At 34.2% G+C, this 26,295-nt stretch overlaps 1 pseudogene; it reads right to left on the bottom strand.

Annotated features, from left to right (window-relative positions):
- Nucleotides 1-12,825: 12,825 nt before the first annotated feature.
- Nucleotides 12,826-12,981, bottom strand: LOC145248538 (U2 spliceosomal RNA; annotated as a pseudogene).
- Nucleotides 12,982-26,295: the final 13,314 nt, after the last annotated feature.

Below are 26,295 nucleotides of genomic sequence, written 5' to 3'. Positions count from 1 at the left end.
CTTTCTAAATACAAGCAATGTTGGAAAAAAAAAATTCGTTCTAAAAATGATGTCTGGTAAATACGCCGCATGGTTAAAAGGTATCAGCGTTGGGAAAATAAAAAAAAACTCATGTAAAAGTAAATGATAGTATATTTTATTCCATTAGCTAAAGCAAATATTTGCACAAATTAAAAAAAAGACGTCGGATTTTAATCCGATTAAAATAATCTTTTCACTGTTCGACGGGACAACACGTCGAAGAAAAAAAAAAAGAACCATTTCGCTAAGCATCCAAAATATAGTGTTAACGAGAAAGGACATTCTTTTTCGCACAGCAATCCAAAAAAAGAGTTACTCTTAAATAAATGCTATAAACTGTCTTTCACAGATAAGTAACAAATTCTCTTTATGGGAAAAAGGAAAAACATGTGTATGATCAACAAAGCATGGAACCCAGTACCTACACGTTACGAAAATTGAAAACTGGCTAACGAAATCTACTGCTTTCTGTATAAAATGCAAACGCCGAATTATTTTCTCATGAACATTGCTACACGAGGAAATAAATATATGAAAGAAATATTCGTTAAATAACTAGGTGCGAATTTTGTAACAGTATTACTATAGAGTTGCTACTATAGGAAAAGTAAATCAACGAATTCTATTGTTTCTGAAAAAAATCAACTCATTTTGTCATTAAGTAATTATAATCCTTAAAAAAATAGCAAAAACAAAATGGACGATTTTGCAAAAGAGAGGTGAAAATGGTGAAATTCCCACGAAGTCAACAATTAGAACTTCAAAATGTTTCCGAGAAGAACTATTGGCAATACAGAAACAAAACAGAGGAGCAGTTAAAATTCATGAATTATACTTCGAGAAAAACTGGGAAAAGAATAGAAAAAAAATGAACGAACAAATATTGGAAAATCAGTTAGCTTTAATGAACTAATTCGAGGACTTCGACTGACTTTGGTATTTTTTCAAATAATTTGACCGTCTATAAAGCCTTTCATGAAAGTCTGGCCTAAACTAAATAACGTATTCTTTCTGAGCTGTTGAGTTTTTTCTCCATATGGCTCCACTTTCGCATTTTGTGCTAGCATTCTTTGTTTGATCTTATTTAGGATAGTTTTTTATTCTCTTTCCTTCATTCTGTACTTTTCATTTAGTGGACTCGATTTCTTTGTCTTCCACGCACACAATTTTCATCTATAACCTCAGTCAAGAATATTCACACCCTATCTACATTTTTGTCATTTTTAATGCTTCATTTTCCTTGTTTGTTCATATCTATTCTGTCGTTCACCACTTTTTAATCAGTCTTTCCGCAACCCAAACACTTCCTGCTACAAATCAAGTTATTTGTATCTGTGATGGTCTTGCGTTTCACATATTTTGTTTCTTCATTTACTTTTTCTACCTGCATTTTAATAGGTTTTCCTCTCTAGATCTTTCAACGTGATCCCATCACTCCTTTTGTCTTTCCGGCATAATTTCTTTCAGTGTTTATACCATCCCTCTCACTTCCTCAGTTTCTTTCAGCAGCTCATCATCAGTTTCTACATTATTACTAATTCCCTCGTCTTTTGTTTCTCTCTATTTTCTGCCACTCATTCACATGCTGCTGACACGACCATCTATGGCAACACATCAAAGGTTGTAAATGACAAAGTTCTTTCTGATTCTCTCCCCTCTGATCTCGAGCGCGTGGTTCAGTAGGGGGAAGATGTGGCTGGTTACCTTTAATGCATCCAAAACCAAACTCCTATCCTTACATCATCAACGCACTGATCCCCAGCTGGTATCAATTGTGATGAATGGCTCTCGTCTGGGTGAGGCCCCGTGTTTTGACAAGCTTCTGCGTTTGATCTTTACTCCTGATCTGAAATGGAACACGTACATCAAGTCTGTTGCCAAGGTCGCTGGAAAGATGATGGGATCTTTCTACCGCTCCAGAAGATATCTCACTACGGATGCAATTCTCTATCTATATAAAAAGCCAAGTACGTCCAAGGATGGAATACTGTTGCCATATCTGGGCATAAGCTGCTAAAAACAACCCTATCCTGCATTGACAGAGTACAAAATAGACTTCGTGGCTTAGTGGGGGAGTTGCCCTTTTCTCTACCCTGCAACCTCTCTCCCACAGAAGAGACGCTGCAAGCCTATCTTTGTTTTATCGTTATTTCCATGGCAGGTGCTCGTCTGAACTCCAATTTCTGGCCCTCCTCGCCAATCTTTTACGAAAGACACTCGTCTAGCTGAATCCACTGTCAAAAACTTTCCCCACTCTTTATCTGTGCCTAAATCAAAACGCGGATTCCATGAACAAAGCTTCTTTCTTAGAACTGCACGCCTGTGGAACTCTGTTCCGTCTGCCTGCTTCCCACTACACTTCTGACTACAACTTGGATGTGTTCAAGTCCAACGTAAACAAATTCCTGATGAACCGCCCCCTTTAGTAGACATTTTATTAAATCTCCACACTAACGTACTGTACATACAATAACTCTTATCCCTGAGTGGCTGTCGGACCTTGATAACTGGTGACCACCTTGTAAAAATAAAAATAAAAATAATACCACTAATTATCTAATATGTATTCCATCATTACCAATAAAACTACTACTAATATTACAACTATTATTATCATAAGCAAATAAGCGAAACACAAATATGATGTGCACGTATAGAATATATTCTGTCCCTTGTGGTATCGGTGAAAATCAGAAAATGATTCCCACACTGTCGAGAACACCGATAGTGCTTACTGCTGTACGGTCAAAACAAAAGAAAACAAAACTCTCCAGAAAATTCAATTTAAAATCATGGTCCAAATACCGCACATTTTGGTATCAATAAAAAGTTCAAACTTGTTTCAACAATCACATCAACATATATCCACTGCTTGATAATCGAATAAAAGGAAATTCCTCAAAAGAATTCAGTTTAAAATCCATTATAAACGCCACGAATGTTGGTATTATTTTAAAAAACTATTTCAACACTCAGGAAAACGATGACAATGTCCAGTGCCATGCATTCAGAATAAAAGTAAAATTTCCAAGTAAATTCAGTTGGAAATCCAATGTGCAAACTGCGGATTTTAATATTGGTCATTTTAAAGAAATATTTAAACACCAACGAAAACAACGACACGGTTCAGTACCGTGCAATCGGAATAAAAGTAAAATTCCCAAACGTGATTAAAAATTAAGGCATACCTGTTTGTGTGAAGTTTATTGAGTGCTGTGTACTGAGAAGACAAAAGTCCGCTGTTCTTTTTTTTTTTTTTTTTTTTTTTTTTTTTTTTTTTTTATATGTTTGCAAAGTTGTCACATGACATGCAGATGCGATGATTCCGGTTTAATATAAAAAGCCTGATTTTTCAGAGAAAGGATTCTTATTGATTTGGATTTCAGAGGAGCAAGTTTTGATAGCAGAGTGTCGTGATTTGGAGTAGTGAAGTTTTGGCAGCAGTGTGTTAGTAAACATTTTTAACCACACCAAATAAATTTAGTTGCAAATCCATGTGCAAGTAATGTGAATTTTGCTATTGGTCAGAATTTTAAAATTATTTCAACATTCCCGAAAACAACGACACCGTCCGTTCCGTGCAATCGAATGAATGAAAAGTAAAATCCCTAATTAAATTCAGTTGAAAATCCATGTGCAAACGCCACGCATCTTGGTATTGGTTAAATTTTCAAAATTCTTCTTCTTCTTCTTCTTCTTCTTATATTATTATTATTATTATTAATTTTATTATTAGTAGTAGTAGTATTAGTAGTAGTAGTAGTAATGAATTTGGGAATGCCGAATTGTGCTTTTTCCTCTACAATACTATGATGGAATACATTGGATCTATAGCTTCCAAGTACGAGATATTTTACTCACCTGCTTTATCTGCATTCTTTTTTAATTAACAGATATCACTTATCAGGTGTAATAAATATCGTATTATTATCATTGTTATTGTTTTATAGCGACAGTGAGTGTTTTTTAACAAATTCTACACTATTATAAACATAAAGAAATAGATTAATAAGTTTTACATGATAAAGTGAATGAGAAATATATCTGTTCGTGGCTAGTGTGAGGCACAGTTATAGTTTAATTACTGATATCATTTAAAAAAAATCTTGTTTAAAATAGTAAAACAGTTTTGTTAATGAAAAATAAAATAAGAAAATGTATATGAATTAAAAAGTGAATAAAAAATTAACATACACTCATTATAAAAATACTTTCATTGGGCCAAGTTTAACAAACACCATTTTATAATAAATCTACTACAATTAAAAATCATATTAGTGCATCCTTCGTTTTAATTCTTTCGTTAGTTTGAGTTTTATTAAAAAATGGTTGTTACTGAGTATTTCATAATCTATGTACGGCAATTCTTACATCTAATTGAATATCATCTCTATAAGTGAACTCATCACTTAAAACGTTCTGTTATTATCTTCTCGTTATCTTATATACTTACCTTATATAGTTTCAATATATAAAGTATAAATTAAAATGAAAAGAAATTTTAAACAAATAGGCATTGCATCAACCATACGGTTCTACAGACAACAGAATAGTACAATATTTATAGTGCAAAAGCAAATAAAAGGTCACAGTTTTGTCAGAATATAAACGAAATATAGATCTATCCTAGAATAATTAACGTTTAACGAGACTTACAAAACATTACAGCAAAGACACGACCCAGATCTTCTTTTAATTTTAGAATGAATAAATTAATCATATGTATGTTCAACAACCTCAGTAATGTTTATTATTAAAATAAAATAATTAATATTTGTTCTTTTAGAATCTACGATTACTATATTGATTATTTTTCTCTGAACGTAAAAATATATTTATATATACATGCATCAATATATTATATGCATATATATATTAACATATGTGAAAACTTATATATAAATATTTATACAAATATGTATATATATATACATATATATATATATATACATACATATATGACTTGTATATTTACTCATATAATTATATAAATTTGCATATGTAAAATAAAATATAGATGTATATACAAAACCATTTGCATTGATAAATAAAATGGCTTATCTGTAAATCTGCAAAACTATTAGAAAAATATAGAGCGTTGTAGTTACACGTCCATAAAGGGAATTTTGTTAATTTTTTTATATGTGAGTAGCTAATAGTCCTGACATTTCGACCTATCACTGTGACTCAGCTTAATTGTGTTCTTCTAGCCTTGTCTTGAAGGGTGGCCGGTCCCACTTCTGTATACTTTTTCTTTATGGAACGAGATCTAAATAATAGACAAAGATGAAAGACGACTTAAAGAAGCGGCACATTTGTTAAAAATAAATAAAAAATTACTAAGCAGACGGCGCATATATAACAGCAGTATATAGGAACATCTACTTATATAAAAAATATTAATTTGGACAACCCCCTCTTAATAGTTCATCGAGGGAGATAATTCTGTCAAACTTTATTAAAATTATCTCCCCAGCCATTTTTTCACACATACAAAATAACGGCGAAAAAACAAAAACAACTCAAAGATTAAGAAACTATCCACAGAGCCAGTGACTTTTCTCCTTTCTTTTCCAAGTTGGCGAGGCTACATTGGCTGAAATGGTGTACAAATAACACTCAAGATGATAACAATCGTTCGATCAAATCAAGTAATACAAACAATCATTCCACATCTAAAAAAAAATCAGAACTGTAAAAGTACATTATTTTCTATTTTATCTATCAATGTCACTCCCAACTTTGATAATCATGTATGAATACTCCATTTGCTAGGTCTTAGTTACCATAGTTTATATCATATAGTTTACAACTACCGGATCTATGATAGTGCTCATTACAATTTTGTTCATTACGCTCAATAATTCTCTTACTGTTTTCATATATTTTATGGTTCTTAGTTTTCTTATTTTTTACAAAAGTGTCATTAGTAATCAAGACCCGAAAACCACTAAATGATAAAGCTTAATGCATGTAATGTGGCTATTGAGAGAACAGCGTAATGATTGTTAGTGTTGGAAATTAGGTAGAAACTTTAAATTAGACGTGAAAACGTTGTAGTGAGCTGGAAACCTGGCTAGCAGAACAGAGTTCCGCAGTTCTAGGAACGAAGCTCTGTTCATGGAATTTGCGTTTAGATTTAGACACAGATAGTAAGTGAGGGAATTTGTTGACAGTGGTTGCAGCTAGACGAGTGTTCTTTTAAATTTAGGAAAGGGACTATTAACTGCAGGTCCGATAAGCGCTTGCCATGAAAATAAGGATCGAGCAGAGACAGGCTTGCAACGTCTCTTTTGTGGGAAAAATATTGCAGGAAGGAAAAAAGAGCATAACCTACCAGGTTTCGAAGGTGTTTTTGGATTCTATCTTAGCAGGATAGGGTGCTTTGTGAAGCTCATCCTCAGATGTGGCAACATTTTATGACATATTTGCCACTTGTACGAATAGATGATTGCTTCGGGACAGAGTTACCTTCTGGGGCGGTAGAATGACGCAAATATTTATCCACGGAACTTGGCAACAGAATTAATATAGATCTTTGATTTTTGGTGAGGAGTAAAAAAGCTTGTCGAAGCAAAGTGTACCTTTGAAACAATAACAATTTATTGAGGGTGAGTGAGGAATAATTTGTATTCACCTAATTATCATATTGTAAAGATAATTCACGTATCGTACATACACGAATCAATTAGGATTCATGACTACATCAATTTAGTGGATATCTTTCAAACATCATGTAAACCATAGCAAGAACAGTTGTTTTTAAACTATTGAAGTGTAAAAATTAAGTTTTAGTAAATACGATCGTGTTAGACACCTTCCTGTTTTTTTTCTCTTTAATTTCTTTTCTCAGAGCGGGCGAAAAAGAAAAATATATAAAATTATGACGAAGTTTTCTAACTCTAAATAAATAAATACTTGTTTATTTTGAAAATGGTGCTTGTAATTCGGCTTTCGAACGTATTTCATAGGTATTTAACTTTAATATCAGTCAACACTTCTATCGCGGAAAACTCTACCGTAACTTTCAAATCGCATTTGCTAAACGCACATCACTGCAGATAACAGCACGCGGACTCTTAACTAACTTTTTTTAAAAATTTTATTTAACATCATGGTAAGGAAATAAAACAGAAAAATATATAAAATACTGACGAAGGAGTCTAAGTCTGAAATATAAATTTAAGCAAAAAAAACTTGTTTATCTTCACAAAATTGCGTTGTAATTTGGCTTTCAAACGTACGTCATACGTATTTCGTACGTATTTCACTTCATATATATACATATATTTTTATGTGTGGGTGTGTGTGTGTGTGCGTGAACGTAGATAAATCAGGCCACATTTTATCTGAGTAACCAATGTAAAAGGAAGCCTATTTAAGTTTGTCCTAATTTATACTTTTTCATCTTTCTTAAAATATATCTATATATTTTATATGATAATTTAATTCATGTTTCAACCGCTCCCTGCATAAAAAGATTTTTATCTCAACACTCGCACCATTCGTCATAGATGCTCTTTCATCTTCATGAAATAATAATAATAATAATAATAATAATAATAATAATAATAATAATAATAATAATATGAGAAAAGAAGGAAAAGAGGTAAATAAAAGAAATGGTAAATATTAAAATTAAAATTATCAATAATAATAATAATAATAATAATAAGTAGAAGAACAACAACAACAATAATAATAATAATAATAATAATAATAATAATAATAATAATAATAATAATAACTAGCGGAACATGTGGAAATTCCCCAGCATTATTTTTCATATGTAATAAATTCTTGGATATGGTACTAATTATGTCAATAATTTTTCATCATTTGTAACTCACCATTTCGCACACCTTACTAAAATAATAACTTTTATATATTGTATAGGCTGATTATTTCATTACAAACAAACATCAATGAACTCACATTTCATCATTTTTCATTCTTGGATATGTTACTAATTTCGACAATATTTTTAAAAATATTTTTAAGCAACATTATCGCCTCACCTTACTAAGATAATAACTTTGATATATTTGCTAGGCTGCTTATTACATTTCAAACAAACCAATCAATTAACCTCCATTTCAAAATTTTTCATAATTCTTGGATATGTTACTAATTTCGACAATCATTTTTCATAATTTGTTCCCACATTATCTCTCCTCCTTAATAAAATAATAACTTTGATATAAGGTCTGGGCTTATTATTTCATTACAAACACACTAATGCATAAAATCGCATTTTATCATTTTTCTTAATTCTTGAATATGTTACTAATTTCGACAATCATTTTTTTTAATTAAAACCATCCCTATCGCCCTCTCTTACTAAAATAATAACTTTGATATATTGTCTGGGCTTATTATTTCATTACAAACACACCAATCAATCAACTAACATTTCATCAATTTTTTATTCTTGGATAGGTTACTAATTTCGACAATAATTTTTCATAATTTTAACCCTCCTTATTGCCTTTCCCCTTACTTAAATAATAATAACATTGATGTATTGTCTGGGCTGATTATTGTATTATAAACACACTGATCAGTTCAATCACATTTCACCATTTTTCATTATTCTTGAATATCTTACTAATTTCAACAATATGTTTTATAATGTAAACCATCCTCATCGCCCTCTCTTACTAAAACATAACTTTGATATATTGTCTGGGCCGATTATTTCATAAAAACACAACTATTTATTAATTTATATTTCATAATTTTTCATAATTCTCGGATATGTTACTAATTTCGATAATTACTTTTTTATAATTTTGCTCACATCAATAACCCCACACTACTAAAATAATACCTTTGATATATTTTCTAGGCTGATTATTTCATTTCAAACACACTAATAAATTAACTCACATTTCATCATTTTTCATAATTCTTGGATATGTTACTAATTTCGACAATCCTTTTTCATAATTTAAACCCAAATCATCGCCCCTTACTAAAATAATAACTTTGATATATTGTCTGGTCTGATTATTTCATTGCAAACACACTAATTCATTAAATCACAAATTATCATTTTCATAATTCTTGGATATGTTACTAATTTCGACAATAATTTCTCATAAATTTAACACGCCATATAGCCTCCTTCTTACTAAAATAATAACTTTGATACATTTATTGTGTTTCTTATTTCATTACAAACACATCAATCAAATAACTAATATTTATTCATTTTTCATAATTCTTGGATATGTTACTAATTTCAGCAATCATTTTTTATAATTAAAAACCCACATTATACCCCTCTCCTACAAATATAAGAAATTTGATATATTGTCAGGTCTGATTATTTCATTGCAAAAACACCAATGAAATAACTCACATTTCATCATTTTTCATAATTCTTGGATATGTTACTAATTTGGACAATAATTTTCATAACTTACACCCACTATGTCGCCCCCTAATTTAAATAATAACTGTGATATATTGCCTGGGATGATTATTTAATTACAACCACATCAATCAATTCCGGTTATTCTCGTAGTATATATGTTCCACCGATCTTATCCAATCCCAGGCGACGCCGCATATTCTGCTAGTATATATCTTTGACCTATCTAATGCGATCCTGGGCGACGCTGAATATTCTGCTACGATATGTTTTCCACTTATCTCATCCAATACTGTGCGACGCTTTCTGATAGTATATATTTGCGCTTATGACATTCAATCCCGGGTCTGACTTCATGTCCGCCATCCCACTGTTAAAAAATATACAGAAAATAAAGTAATGTTTTAATCGTAAACTGTTTCAGCCATTTCTGGAACTGGCTTCAGATTCCCCAACCTACTGCTAAAAATATACATGAAATAATGTAATGTCTAAATAGAAAACTGTTTCAGTCATTTCCGGGGATACTTTATAATCCGCACCCTACTGTTAAAACTATACATGAAATAAAGTAATGTTTAAATCCTAAACTTTTTCAGGCATTCCCGGGATCAACTTCTTATCTTCTATCCTACTGTTAAAAAATATACATTAAATAAAGTAATGTCCAAAACGTAAATGGTGGCAGCCATTTCCGGGACCGACTTCATATTCCCCACACCACTGTTAAAATATGCATTAAATAAAGTAATGTTTAATGCTTAAACGGTTTCACCCATTTCCTGAGCTGATTTCATATCCCCTACCCCACTGTTAAAAATATACATGAAATAAAGTAATGTTTCAATTGTAAACGGTTTAAGTAATTTCCGGGACTGACTTTATACTCACTGTTTAAAATATACTTGAAATAAAGTAATGTTTAAATCATAATCTGTTCAGCAGCTTTTCGAAATCTTCTATATATATAAAAGCGAAAATGTATGTATGGATGTATATTTGTATGTCTACTAAAAACTTTGGACCGACGGTACAAAAATTCACAAACTTGGTCTCATATGAAAGCCCTTCCTTCCGGACGACAAATATCGAAAAATTGACCCAAAAGGACCATGAAAAGTGCGTCTACATATCGATTTTCTGCAGGGGGGGGGGGGCAAAAAGTGGCATTTTAATATTAAACATTATATATTTTTAAATCGATTTATAACAGCCCCAAAAAATACGGGCGCCAACTATTCTACATAAAGTGTACATGGGACCGTTTATTTTGGGTCAACTTGTATTTAAAACTCGCTGAGTCATGTCACGTGATCTTGACGTCAGTAAGCTTTAATGACAGACTGAATTTAAAAACATTGTTGTTATCGGTAAAAAATTTTTTAACCCTCACACAAGCTAAACTATGAACTTCTACGCTATGGCAACGTTACCAAAGTTATTAGCACGTTAAAAATAGTTAGATACGATTATTAAACGAAAAATAGCAAGCCAAAAATGTGAAGTAAAAAAAAATACGCTTACAAAAAATATTAACAATTGAAGTTTTTACAGAAAAAACACAGCCAGACGCAATTTTCTTTTTTAGTAACACTCTTTAGAGTAAGGAAGACGAAGTGAGAGAGAGACACACACACATACACAAACGCCAACAGAGAGAGAGAAAGAGAGAGACAGACAGACAGATAGAGAGAGATGTCTAGACAGGAAACGAAATACGTAATTTAATAAACGCTACACGCTGAATCATAACAATTGTGAAGTAAAACAAAAAATAATACGTACGCTTAAAAAATTATTTACGATCGATGTTTTTAGCATTATTAAATATTCTTTTTTCATCACTCTTTAGAGTAAGGAAGACGAAGACAGACAGATAGAGAGGGAGAGGGAGATAGAGAGAGACACACACACACAACAGCAGATCGAGAGAGAGAGAGAGAGAGAGAGAGAGAGAGAGAGAGGAGAGAGATAACTAGACAGGAGCTGTGTTTTAAAATGTAAACTAATAAGAGTGATTGTATTTGTTTTTCGAGTAACGTTTGTTTCTACGAAAGATGAGACCGCTGGAATTCTAAGAACATATACAACACTTTGATCTTAGCCAAAAGACCATGTAAACAGGTAATAAATGTTTTAGTTTCAAGAATTTATTTTTGTAAGACGAAGAGAGAGAATTCTAAGACAGATACCACACTTTCATCTTAGCCAAAAGATCAAGTAAAAAGTAATAAGTATGTTTTATTTTGAATAATTTAGTTATTTTTATTTTTATTATATACGCTTTATACATAGTTTTTACTAATTATAATCAAGTCATCGATTTCTATTTTTTTTACTTACAACTATATTCGAAAAGGTTTTTTTAACACGGTTTCCGCTAATTTCTAAGTAAACAAGAATTAATTATGTTTTATTTTCAAGAATTGTTTTTATAATATATACGATTTATATATAGTTTTTATCAATTATACTCAAGCCATCGAATTCTATTTTTGTTTTTTTTATATATATTTACAAATACATTCGAAATATTTGATAACTATGTGTAAAAAACATTATTAACGATAGATGTTTTTACAAAAAAAATGAGACGGCTGGAATTGTAAGAACAGATACTAAACTTTCATTTTAGCCAAAAGACCAAGTGAAAATACTATTTAGCGCAAAAACGCTAAAATTGGATTCAACCGATAATTGCTCAAAAATAGAAAATTAAAGAAAATATTAAATTATATATAGTTTTAATACGAGCCCCCCTTCCCCCCAACAAAAGAAAATAAATTCGTATATTTTTATGTAATAATGCACATCCCATATTATTTTTTAAAATATTTTACATGTTTTGGTTTTGGGTTTTTTTTACATCGTCTTTTTTATAATATTTAAGCAGGGTTATTAATTACCCCCTACACACATACAAACACCCGGGCAACGCCGGGTACCCCCCGCTAGTTAATGCATAAAAACATTAACACGGTTAGTGATAAGGCAACCATTGCTTCAACATTAATTTCTGAGTGTAGTATCATTCTCAGCGTTCCAGTGACTTAAATCCCCACTTTTGTTTTGGTTTTGGTAAATGAAGGAGAAATCCCTCATTACTGATACAATTTTTATTTTGTGTTATTGATCAGAGTACCCCTTTTGGGGAGCTGGCCCCCCCCCCAAAAAAAAATTTTTTTAACCGTCCAAATCCGTCTTTGTGGGAAGGCAAGTAACTACAAAAAAAATAATCAAAAGGGACATTTTCCAAGGCATCTTATAATTAATCAGAATAGACATTTCCAGTGCATTTTATAATTAATCAGAAGGGAGATTTTGCAGGGCATTTTGTAATTAAACCAGAAATGACTTTCCCCAGTTACTTTTGTAATATTAAAACTTTGTTACATCAAACATAGTACCTATTCACAATGCCTCATTTCGGAACAGATTTACACACCAGGGGCGTTTTTTAACGTGGAGAAAAAATGTCTTAGTCGTAAAGGATTTCTCTTCCACTAAGAGAGAAGAAATTGAAATGTAGCATCTGGAGCACAGATACTACACTTTGATCTGAGCCAAAAGGCCAAGAAAGACAAATCATTTTTATTAGCTTTGCCTCAACAGCGACACCAATTTTATTTTGTTTTATTAGGAATTGAAATATTCCACTTTGCTTTTAAGGTGTGACAAGTTTTATTTGGAATATTCCACTTTCCTTTTGTAGGGATGCACAGCATGATAACGGACGGAGCGATAAGCGTAATAATATAATGATAATAATCGCCAAAAAGGAATACAAGAACAGCAGGCCCAGGTAGGGAGGGCAGTACACTGGAAAGTATGCAGCAACGCACAGATAAATGGTACAAGTATAAGCCGGTAACAGTACTTGTAAATGAAGATCACAAATCCTATGATACATAGACATACAAACAGATGAAGCCATCCAATCAAGAAGACCGGATGTCGTAATATTAAACAAAAAAGAAAAGTCCTGTCAAATCGTAGACTTTAGTGTCCCAGCTCATCACAAGGTGAATATCAAAGAAAAGGTGAAACAGAGTAAATACACAGAGCTAGCCAGAGAGGTAAAAGATATTTGGATAATGAAGAACATAAAAATAATAGCTATAATAGTAGTAGCACCAAGAAAAATTCCGAAAACCTTTGAAAAAGGAATGAGAGAAGTTGAAGCCAGAGAAATAACTGCAAAGATATAACGAATAACGATAATGAAAACAGCTAAAATATTTAAGAAAACTCTTGAATGTGAAGAATTAGCCACATGCGAGGGCCAGACTAACTGCTGCAGAGGCGTTACATAGAACCAGGAACACTGGAGCTGCATATCACCGCCCCCCCCCCAATAAAAGAGTGATGTCAAATGCTTGAGAAAGGCCAAAGAGTATGGAAAGACCGAGGAGAGAGCGCTGACCAGACCTCCGCTGGAAAGAGAACTGGGACCTTGGGGAGGTCTCTTGCCACTCAAATTCAAAAGGAGACCAATGGCTGCTGCAAGCGATATATCAATGGTAAGGGTGTGTTGCGATAACGCAACTATATTTGCAAATGTTATCGAAAAAAGTGGAGAGTACTGGTAATCTGGGAACACTTCTTGTCACTCAGCTTCCAGGGAACACAACAGGTTGTTTTTAAGGAGAGATATTCGATGATCTTTGTGAAAGTTCCTGATAACATAATAATAATAATAATAATAATAATAATAATAATATTAGTAGTAGTAGTAGTAGTAGTAGTAGTAAGTAATATACAATATATAATGTTGTATCTGACAGCACTAGAAATCTGGGAAGACTTTCTAAAACTGACATTCAGCGTAAAATGTTATAATTATAAGCAATAAATCACGAGTAACAACTCTTAATACCTACACTATATTTTAATTGTATATTGCATTAAGTTTGTCCCACTCACTCTCAGGGAAAAGGTAAAAAGACAATAAAAACTAAACAAAGAAAATGCATGGAATTTTTACAGGAGCTAAATGTTTAAGAAAACAAACCAACTACGGGAATACCAGCATCCAGTAATCCAGATTAAGGGCAATATATCATTGTGTATGTCTGCAATATCCCTCGGGGCATGTAAGAAAGATATAAAATTAAACCGTTTTTGAATTTGCCCAAGCGAATAAACCTAGAACGCCAACTTCCAACGTAGACCTCCCCCAATACTGTGTCTCCTTCTTCAACATCAGGAGTCTACTTTTAAACCTTCCAGAGGTTGAATTCCAAGTACAGGAGACTAAACGAGATCTATTATTCCTAAGCGAAACCGGCATTGGCCGACAATAACCCTAGATAATTTTGTAATTAAAGGATACTCTTACTTAACATCCAAATCTGACCCCCAAGATCGCCATAGGCATGGAACATGTGTCTACATTAAAGATAGCTTTCCATGTGGTAGAGACATCTCCGAACAGAACTCGAATTTACCTCATATGTGTTTCCGGGTTGCACTTGCTTACACTACAGCATTTATATTTGCCCTCTATCACCCCCACAAAAGCGGAGTTACCATCTTTAAGAGTATATCTGAGAAAATTTACCACATGCTGTCTGCTCATCCTTCGGCTAACATTCACGTCTTCGAGGACTTCAATGTTGACAATGTGGAATGGTTAACCCACTCAAAAAAGAGAGATGACGAGAATGGTTAATTGTAGGTATAGACTACTTAATATCCTCCAAAATATTCCAGCAAAAACCTAACAGCCAACCGTGGTTCTCTCTAGAATGTGCTGTTGCCATTGCGCACAGAACCCATTTTTCCATTGCTTCCAACGTAATAGATGTATTGAAACTATAGCTGCTTTCAGGGCTGCCAGCAATCACTGTAAAAGAGTAATAAAAAACACGGGAGACTGGTATGCTCAGTCCGTTAGGTCCAAAGTAGCTGAGCAACGGCTTGGTTCCCACCATTTTTTTGCAAATACCAAACATGATCTTGAACAGAAACGTTTGCTCTATCCCAACTACCGTAATTTCGTCAGCATCAGACAAGGCCAGACTCTTTGCCAAGAACTTTGCAGCTAATTCTATCCAATGCGACAAAGGCCGCTAAACCCCCGTATTTCTGTATCAGAAAACACGCTATGCAACATAGAAATATCTGTGTATAATGTTGCCAATCTAATAAAACCCTTTGATTCCAGTAAAACAACTCTGACGGCATTCCAATAATGAAGACCATCGTCAACGTAGCGTTGTCAGAAAAAAATGAAAGAGGAACATCTTGCGTACCTTGATGACATATATGTGAACGAAGATGACATATATGTGAACGAAGATGACATATATGTGAACGAAGACGTTGTGTCACTATCACGCGTCCAAACTGTATAAGTTTGGTACGATTTGCTAGGACCCAAAATGTTTGGAGGATGGTGCCCATGTGTTTGGCTTGAACGTCCGACAGGAGCTTGAAATGGGGGCGCGGAACGATGTTTTCACGACGTGAGCTGTGTTCTCCCCGTGTGGGAAAACGTGGGGAACCTTCCAGCGTGTGGATGGACTCGTGCGTCAACAGGCACCATAATGAGAAGGGCAAGCGCAGTCACCAAAGGCGGGGACGATGAAGCAATACACGATCTGCTGGTTTGTATGGTGAATGAGACAATCGCAAGGGTAAAGCCGAATGACCTCGCCAAAAGAGACTGGTTCGTGCAGGAAAACAAACTGAACGTGTTGGGGTATGCGATTTATTTGGCGATTTGTGTGATGTTGAAGAAACGGGTTGCGATTGAGGAGGCCTGCTGATTGCGACCAGCCAATGTCGTTGTCTATATCAACCTGACAGAGCTCAATGTGGTGATAGAAGGCATCGACCTGGCACTCCGGTGGAATGTCAGGAAATTAGTCATACCCACTAATTCGCTATGCGTGTACCACTCGATATCGGTTATATTTCAGGCGTTTCCTAGACGGGTGGGGGCCCGGCTCAGACACTGATGTGCGCATGTGCCGAGTAGCAACTGTATAGTAGAGCGGTGTCACCAATCTGTTAAGAGAGGATCGCGGCCTGAAAGCAATGCACGAGCACAGCGACTGTCTATAAATACAAGAATAAAAAAAGCATTGGAAATGCAAAAGGATATAGGGATGGTATGCCAAAAAGTATACAAACAAGATAGCTATGAATGGCTAGGCACATGGAAATAGAATTGCATCCAAAGCGTAGCCCTATAGCTTTTCTCCAATCTTCATTCCGTGCCATCATTACGGTTGTAAAAAGCTATAGGGCTATACTTTGGATGCAATTCTATTTCCATGTGCCTAGCCATTCATAGCTATCTTGTTTGTATACTTTTTGGCATACCATCCCTATATCCTTTTGCATTTCCAATGCTTTTTTATTCTTGTTAATTAGTATTTTTACTTACAGTCTTATTTTTAAACTTACATTCATGATAGTATTGTCTTTTTTAGGAGGCGGTCATTGCCGCCTCCATTAGTAGCAGGTCGCTTCCTGCTGGGTTTTAGGTCTTTGGGTTTTGGGCCTTAGGAGTTGCCTCTTGGTCCTCCATCGGTTCTATATTGCATAGAGAGTGCTACCGCCTCTCTGATAAAACAGTTAGAGTATTATAAAGTTCTAAAATGTTCATACCTTCACTATTAAATTTTTCTTGGTTCATTCTTTGGCGTTTTGGCAAAGATTTGGCAGTTTTTGATATTTATATTTATAATAGTGTGTGCATGAGGCAGCTTTTTCCCCTTGGGATCCCTGTTATACCGTGCTTTTGAGTCAGCACGTGAGGCAGCCTTCTTTTTTTCTGGTTCTTTGTTATAAAGAGCACGTGAGGCAGCTTTTTCCCCTCGGAATCCCTGTTATACCGTGCTTTTGAGTCAGCACTTGAGGAAGCCTTCTTTTTTTCTCGTTCTTTGTTATAAAGAGCACGTGAGACAGCCTTCTTTTTTTCTGGTTCTTTGTTATAAAGAGCACGTGAGGAAGCCTTCTTTTTTTCTGGTTCTTTGTTATAAAGAGCACGTGAGGCAGCTTTTTTTCTCCTCAGAATCCCTGTTATACCGTGCTTTTGAGTCAGCTCGTGTAGCAGCCTTCTTTTTTTCTGGTTCTTTGTTATAAAGAGCACGTGAGGCAGTTTTTTCCCCTCGGGATCCCTGTTATACCGTGCTTTTGAGTCAGCACGTGAGACAGCCTTCTTTGCTTCAGGATTTGCATGATACTTAATTTTTATTATTTCAGTATTTTTCTGATAGTATTATTTTTGCTCAGATAATAACGTGACTTTGTTTTTTTCATAATCTATATGTCTCTGAGCTTTTTTACTACGTGCTGACTTTGGCATTTTTTATTAAATGTAAACATATAACACTTATGTGTATCTTACTATAATATCACTTATCTTATAGCAAGACAACTCTCGTAGAATTGAGATACTGCCCCGTCACAAATAGTTAAAGTGTGGAACGGTATATACACCAATAGTGTAGTTGTTATCTTTATATGAAGTCCTAATCAGTGACAGTGTGAGGTTACTTGGTTAATTTATTGTAGTTTATTTTAGAAAACTTACTTGTTTTTATTAGTAGATTGTGCATAGTAGCCACAATATCTAGTTATTTTTGTGGCTAGCGCTTGGATTTTGATTCTTTTTGGTCAGCTTCCAGTGAGTTCTTAGAAGATGACTTTCTTGCAGTTTCTTTTGCGGTTAATTTAACTTATTTCCTTTGGCGTTTGGTGAGTTCTTAGAAGAACTGGTCTGATCTACTTTTCTTTGCGAGCGAAGAGATTCAGCTGCATTTAACAATGGTTGCTATAGTGTATTTTTGCGTATGCGTGAGAATTTCAAGTTTCCTCTTTATTTTTCAATAGTTTGACAGTAGTCATGTGTCTTTCTGCCAAGAGCGACAGACGTCAGTGTTAGCCGTGATCGTCTAGAGGTTAGGACCCCACGTTGTGGCCGTGCTAACCTAGGTTCGAATCCTGGTCACAGCATTGACATTTCGTACATATTTTCCAGTCCAAAATCGGAAGAATTATTTGTTTTTATAACATTGTTTTTTGACGTCGTACTTGCTGATAGGTTACTCTTATAACAATTTTGATCAACTGAGATAAAGATTTCGTGGTTTCATTAACGCTGGTTGGTTACTGTTTAAAGAAAAAACCTTAACGTTCATCTCAAATATTCAGCGTCCAAGAAATATAGGCCACTGGCAAACTGGAACGTCTGTGAGCATTCTGTGTATTATTTAGAGCTGTCCATTTTGAGAGAAGTTCCCTGTTCGAAGTGGTCTGTCTGCATTGGGTATATAGTGTTTAAAACTTGTTATTACACGTAATCTTATTTAATTATGGAGTTAGCTAAAAAGCGATGGGTCACTGCACTTCTCCGTGTAAAGAGCAGTCGATTGATGCTTGAACTGTTGCCAGAGACCGTTCGTACACCGAGATACATCGTCTCAAAAGAAAGAAGAAAGCAGAAGAAGAAAGAAGGACAATTGACCATTTTTGTACCCTTTTTTTTGCTCTCTTTTGACATTTTAACCGACGTTCTGAGACTCGCTGGATTCGTAAGACGCTTCTCTGTAAGAATATGTGCTTTTTGAAACTTATAAGTTGATTTTAGTTGAGATTTGGATAGTTTTGTTTTGTAGGCGTATATAGGCGTGTACGGGCCATCCCTATATAGTGAGTGCTACCGCCTCTCTGATAATGAAGCACCAAAGCATGCCGTGACTGCTGCGAGCGCACCTGTCAATGCGATCCATTGCTTCCGAGTGCGCATCAAGAGCATTGATAGCGTTTGCCTCATCGGCCGTATGAGTTAGGAGACACTGGGTAAAGTCTCCAATATAGCCAGTGCACTACCAGCTTTCGAAGAGGACGAATCATTGGTATCGTCAGTAAGCAGGCGTGCAGGTCGATGGTGCTCCACGCCATATGAGGGATATCCGACCCGCATAAGTATGAATCAGTTGGCGAGTAGCGCGTGTGGTGAATGATCCAATGATGAACTGTGGATTCGACCTATGCCCCGCGAGCCTGATGGTATTACTGCGAACACCAATGCTCGTGCTGATAATTCAGACGACCCTTCTGAGAGCTTCGATGAAAATGAAAAACTCCAACCAATCCCCCTTCGTTGGCGTGTCCGCAACAAACGAGCACGTCCGCAATGCCACATGTGTGATCTTGATTCCACAGCGAACACTGAGGCGGTGTGGTTTATAAGGTGAAAAGATCAGTGGAGTTTTGAGGCGATTATATCTGTAACGAACTAACGAACTTGTGTGAGGTGGGTTTTCCTTCTTCGCCTTTCTTTACGGAAGCCTGAACTTTGAGGTGTTGTTGACTTTGCCGGAAACTGTGTCCTTCTTACCGAGAACTTAGACTTTTCGTATCTAACATAAAGTGATTCCATCGAACTGTTCAGATCCAATGTGTTAAAACAAAATTCTTTCGAGCAACCTGTTTTGGAGCTGAGGAGTCTCTCTCTTCCGGATGTGCGGGGCCGATCCGTCCCTTTCCTCTTGTTTGTTCCTGATTTTTCTTTATAAATAATGTTTAAATGCAAACAAAACGAGATCGATGCGTTAAGGCAATAATAGAAACTAATATCCACCCGAGCAGCAAGTTTGATAGAAGAATAGGAAGATGTTCGATTATACCAACTTTGGACATTTTAGTGTGTTTGTTTAACCGTAAATATACAAAATTAATTGAACTTGTGCAAAAAATAGGGCGATAAAAACGCATATATTAAATCAAATTGTAAAGGATTGGCGATATCGGGTGGCATACATAGTACAAGGCATACTCATAGACGTTACCAAAACTAATTTTTAAAAACGTCACTCACTTGACACGAAAGACACATTACCCTTAGAGAAATAGCCAACCGACGCGGATTTTATACGTTCGATCTCGATACAACCCATCGAGAACAGCGGCGGTCGAAGTAATAGAAAATTCATCGACGTGCTAAAATATTATGCTAAAGCTTAAAAGATATCAATAAGTATTTTTCAGTGCAAAAGTGCTTGGGTAAGAGTATTGTGGCGATTCACCCATGTACAACATTTGGCGTTTCCAAACTGTATAAATAAACAGAGAGGTACCGACGTGTGTGTGGTTTATAAGTATTTCGTAATACATCATTTTGGCGTTACATGCTACGACTGTTGTCCATTAGAATCTTGTGTTTTTCTGCAATGCAGGTATAACTAAAGGTATAACCTTTATTTAATATATTCTTGTCAGCGCTTTTCCTAGTGATTTTTCCGTGCTACAACATAAATGAGTAGAATTAGATTTTATAATTAGAGGTAAATATTTCATGTACAATGCTATAATAAATATTAAAGAAACAATTTATGTAACCGAGAAATAGTTATGTTAGTTTTTGTAACTAATCCTTATTTTATCAAATGTACTACAATATTTAGAAAACTAAATATATCGGTTACCAAAGTAAAAATTATAGATAATTATGGAGATATGTCATTTTCTATATAATACTATTTTATTATATTTATTTTAATTTGTATTATCATTGACATTTATAAATAGCGATGTACAGCATTAAAAACATAAGTGATTTACATAGAAAATGTGTTATGTGTTTACAAATTAACTGAAAGTAAGGCATCGGCTATTTTCCACAGAATAAACCGAAAACTACAATTTGGGGCGCTATATTATTTTATTGTTACATGATTTATTAAAGCATGGGTGATCTAAAATCAAATGCGTATTTATTAGAATAGCCAACAAAACGGCAAAAAAATCATTATATTTGAAAAAGCATTTTGTGTTAACTAAATATGGTGTAAATCGTCTAAAGACAGAACGTGGAGACGACGCAGAATAAGAATAAGAAGAAGAAAAAGAAAAAGAAGAAGAAGAAGAAGAAGAACAAGAAACTGAATAAGTGTAGAATGTCTGTTCATTGATTTGTTCTTTTTCTATTCTCGAATCTAACATGTAATGAGCTTATTGCAATAGCAAAAAAAACGTCAAAACTTATCTTTTACATTTTCGAATATGTATTTTGTGTTTGACCTCTTGTGAAAGTAGAATTTTATTGAAATAAAAGTAATGTACTCCATGTACATTTAGACCGTCGGTGGTGAAGAAGCCACTCAGGAAGAATAAAACAAACAATAAAACCAAAGAAAAAAACTTGAATCAGCATTGAGTTTTATTTTACTGCTTTTTGAGAATACATTCTTAAATAACAGACGTATTTAAGAACGTAAATACGTGTAAATATTAAATGATATATGTTAAATAAATTATCTTTTATATAAGAAATGTTTATGAGCGGAGCATTTACTGACATCGTGTTGTTTGTTGTCTAGTGGTGTTCAAAAAGACATTTATAAAACAGGTTCTGGTATGGGGCAACCAATCAAATTGTCTGAAGTCTTATAATAACAACGGAAAGGAGTGGTTAGTATTTATGCATGATAGGTGTATAGCATATATGTGTAAAGTATAAAATCAAAAGATAAACACTGACTGAGCGACCGATATTGGCAAGGGGGTACCATAGATTGAAGCTCAGTCGAACACTTTCATGAAGATAACGATAAAGCAGGGACGAACTCGCAAAATCTCTTCTGTGAGATAGAGGTTGCAGGGAAGAGAAAAGGACATCTACTTCGAGGCTACGAAGTCTATTTTGAACTCTATCAAGGAAGGGCAAGTCCTTTCCAGCAGCTCCTGCCCAGATTTGGCAACAGTACTCCATCCTTGGACGTACCTGGCTCTTATATAGATAAAGAATTGCATCAGCAGTGAGCGATCTTCTGGATCGATACAAGGATCCCAGCATTTTTCCAGCAACCTTGGCAACATATTTGATGTACGTGTTCCATTTAAGATCAGGAGTAACGGTCAAGTTCAGAAGCTTGTCAAAACTTGAGGCCTCCCCAAAACGAGAGCCATTCATTTCAATTGATGCCAGATGGGGATCAGAGCGTTGATGATGTAAAGAGAGAAGCTTGGTTTTAGATGCATTAAAAGTAACCAGCCACTCCTTTCCCCATCGTAGAGGAGAGAGAATCGAAGAGAACTTGATCATTTACGGTCTTAGATGTGCTACCATAGATGATAATGTCATCAGCATAGATATCTACGAATGACGTAAGGATGTGATTTGGAAGATCCTTAATGTAGATCAGGAAAAGAGTTGGGCCCAGGATGGACCCCTGAGGGCCTCCAGCATTAATACTGTGAGCTTCTGATTTTTGCCCATCAATACTACTTTTATGAACCTATCAGAGAGAAATGATTTAATAATTGAAAAGACATTTCCAGCTATGGTATAGCCGGAGATCTTGTGAAGTAAACCTTTATGCCATACTCTATCAAAGGCCTTTGATATGTCAAGAGCAATTGCCCTAGAAAGGTTGCCTCCGTCGAGATATTCGCTAATTCTATAAGATATAACTGTAAGCACATCTGCTGTATATCTACAAGAACGGAAACCACATTGTGTGTCACTAAGAAGGTTATTTTTGCTAATATGGTTGATTTCTTCTCTATTTAAGACAGACTAGACTACCCATGACCTGTTGGGTCAGTATGTTATATTAGCTATGGAATACATGCATGAGCGTGACACTTTTGACGTAAAGAAAATAGTTTTTTTGGCATAACAGAAACATTTCTATGGAAGTATGTTAAAATGAAAAAAGAATATAGATAGATTTCTATGAGCCGTTCAGTTTATTATAATTGATTATTTTTTGAAAAAAAAACAATTACAGTGATTGAATTATATAAATGTTTGGGCATACTAAAAGCTAAATGTGCACTTAACAGATATCATAATACTTATTATAGTTTAATTCGAATTTTGATATATCTGCTTTTTTACATCGTTCACTTCTGTATTACGTTTAAGTTATTTAAAACCCCAGTCTTCCCATGTTAAATAATAATTTCGAAATAATAACGTTAATATTTCAGTGCGCAGATCAAAATCTGCAAAAGAAGAGATTTGTGTTTATTTGTTTACGATGTTATGGGTTAATATTTATGCGCGCATGCGAAATCGAATGTCGTAAACTGGAAAGTGGGTTACATACATCGTTATAAGGTCATTTTAGTGTTATAATTATATAGATTCCAGCAACTTACTCATGATGCACAGGAGATTTATTGGCCTGTACTGAGAGGGGGATGAGCGATCACCTGAATTCTAACATACAGGGCATAGTGATGAGATTTTCCCGAGTGATGCGAAGCAATTCTCCTAAACAGTTTTGTAAGTACGGGATCTAGTTTGGGTTGAAGGTTTTATTACTGTAATTGGAATACCGCCAGGGCGGGTTGCTTTACTCGAATCAAGGTGCAGTTATCTCTAACCTTTTCAACGTTTTTTTTTTTTATATAATGACTATCCTCGAAAATATTTTAGTTATTAAAGATATTGAATTAAAATCGACTGAAAATATCCGTAGACTATAAATCAGGTATTAACAAGTACTGTAACTATATTGAATTTATATTTGGCATCAGTACATTTATTTCTGTTCTATATTTTATGTAGACAAACAAATCGCCTCTATTTTATTAATTATATATATATATATTTATATATATATTTATATATATATATATATATATATATATATATATATTACTAGAGAGAGAGAAGTACAGATAGAGAGCATGGGATTATAGAGAAAACAGAATAAACAGATCATTCAGATATTTGTAATCACAGTTTAACCCCAATGAAAATCTTTCTTGTCCTTCATTTAACAAAGACTGGTATTTTTTAATACATTTATGTGTATGTGCCATCAATGTGCATGTGTTCGTGTAACGATACACCATCGCTCATTCAAATGCTATTCAAACATAAACATATTCTAGTTATTTCTAATTTTGGATACACATACATGTACATATATAATATATTAGAGATCAAGCATTCTCACCTCTTTCTCTCTATCTCTACTCTCTCTCTCTCTCTCTCTCTCTCTCTCTCTCTCTCTCTGTATATATACACACATACGGTAATACATAGAAAACTATTTCTTCGTATTCGACTCATCAGTGTGGTTTGATAAAGAAGTGAGAGTTGAAATTTTAACTGCCAATCATCTCAAATAATATTAAGTACTTAACACATTTCTGTACTATATTTTATGTAGACAAAGAAATCGCCTTATATTGTATATATATATATATGTGTGTGTGTGTGCGTGTGTGTGTGTGTGTCGGGTCTGTGTGTGCGTACATATAATTAATAAAATAGAGGCGATTTCTTTGTCTAGATGAAATATAGAACAGTGATACAACTACTGATGCCAAATATAAATTCATTATAGATACAGTACATTAATACTGGTAAAGATGATTGTCATTTTTTTATATAATATATATATATATGTATATATATATATATATATATATATATATATATATATATATATATACATAAAGTGTATAGAATCATCAATAAAGTTTTCATAAGAGGGAACATAACAAAATCATGTTTATATGTACGACTGTTCCTTTTATTTATTTTATATTTAAAAATAAACCCATCGACAAATAAGTAAAATATTTCTGGATATCGTCTACTCATCAGCATAAATAGAAGGGGAGGGGGAGAAAGAAGACACTAAATTTTAACTAAAATGAATATAGTTTGTGAACCTTCGACCACCACCACTACGACCACCGCCACTAATACGTGCACTGCGTCAACAACCACTAGGGTCACCTATAACTAACTTGAAGCGGCTTTGTTAAAACACATTCCAGCTTCACTAAAGATGATGGACGAATCGTTCAGGCAGGGCAAAAAGACAGATGCGGCCAACAGTACAAACAGGTATGTTGTCAATGTGTATGTGTTATGTTATATGTCCTGACATGCACGTACGAACGTATAAATTAAATACATCACGATTCAACTGCATATAAATTTATAAACGCAACGCAAAAACCTTACAACCGCAAACACACGTACGGTTTAAACATATACACACTACGTTAATGTGGAACAGTAGATACATCGGTCATATATAAACAGCCCTCACAATACGACAGGCAGCATCCTTTTTTTTTTTCTTTTTTTTTGATTTTGATATTATGGACAAATTTTTTAATAAAGCAGTGTATTTTGAAAAACGGCAGGAACATGTTCCGGGAATTACATCACGATTGTGGTGGTGTCGGGAGGGACAAAAACGAGTGTGCTTATTCTAAAAGTGCTCTAAAGGCTTCAAGGGATAGTGAAACCTTTTTTATGCAGGGTTAGGGATGCTAATATCTTTTTTGTGGTCACAAGGAAATCTCGCAAGCAACATCTCCGTTTTTGTATCGGCGGAGGTGGAGGGAATATTGTTCGTTTTGTTCTCACAATGCAAGTCTCGCAAGCATTATTTCCTTGCCTTTCATTAGTAATAGTTAATGTGTGATATCTGTGCCTTTATGAAAACAAAAAAAAATATTCGTCGTAAGGAAAAGAAAATCTTACTCACGCCAAATTATTGAGTATATAACTTTTAAATGATAAATAAGGTTCTTCTGCAGTATAACTCCATATCAAAAACGACCCTTAGCCGTAACGCACGGAAAGTTAAGCACAGTAGAAAATTACATAAAATAATATAAGGGTTTCATTTTTAAATAACAAATAAGTTACGTGTACATTAATCGACTTCAGAAACAAGGTATTTGTACAGTATAGTATCCGTATTAAGAACAAAGAAAATCTTACCTGTGACGTACATAAAAGTGATTAAAACTGAATATCACGTAAAATCATCGAGTAGTGTAACTTTTAAATAAGAAATCAGTTGCTTCTACAGTATATATGAAAAAAACACTCTTAGCCGTAACGTACGGTAAATAAGCACAACCGAAAGTTATGTACAATAATCGAGTAGTTTCATGTT

This window comes from Euprymna scolopes, chromosome 26 (assembly GCF_053919585.1).
Source record: "Euprymna scolopes isolate OS-2025 chromosome 26, ASM5391958v1, whole genome shotgun sequence".
Classification (NCBI taxonomy): Eukaryota; Metazoa; Mollusca; class Cephalopoda; order Sepiida; family Sepiolidae; genus Euprymna; species Euprymna scolopes.
This window is presented reverse-complemented; position numbering and strand designations above follow the sequence as displayed.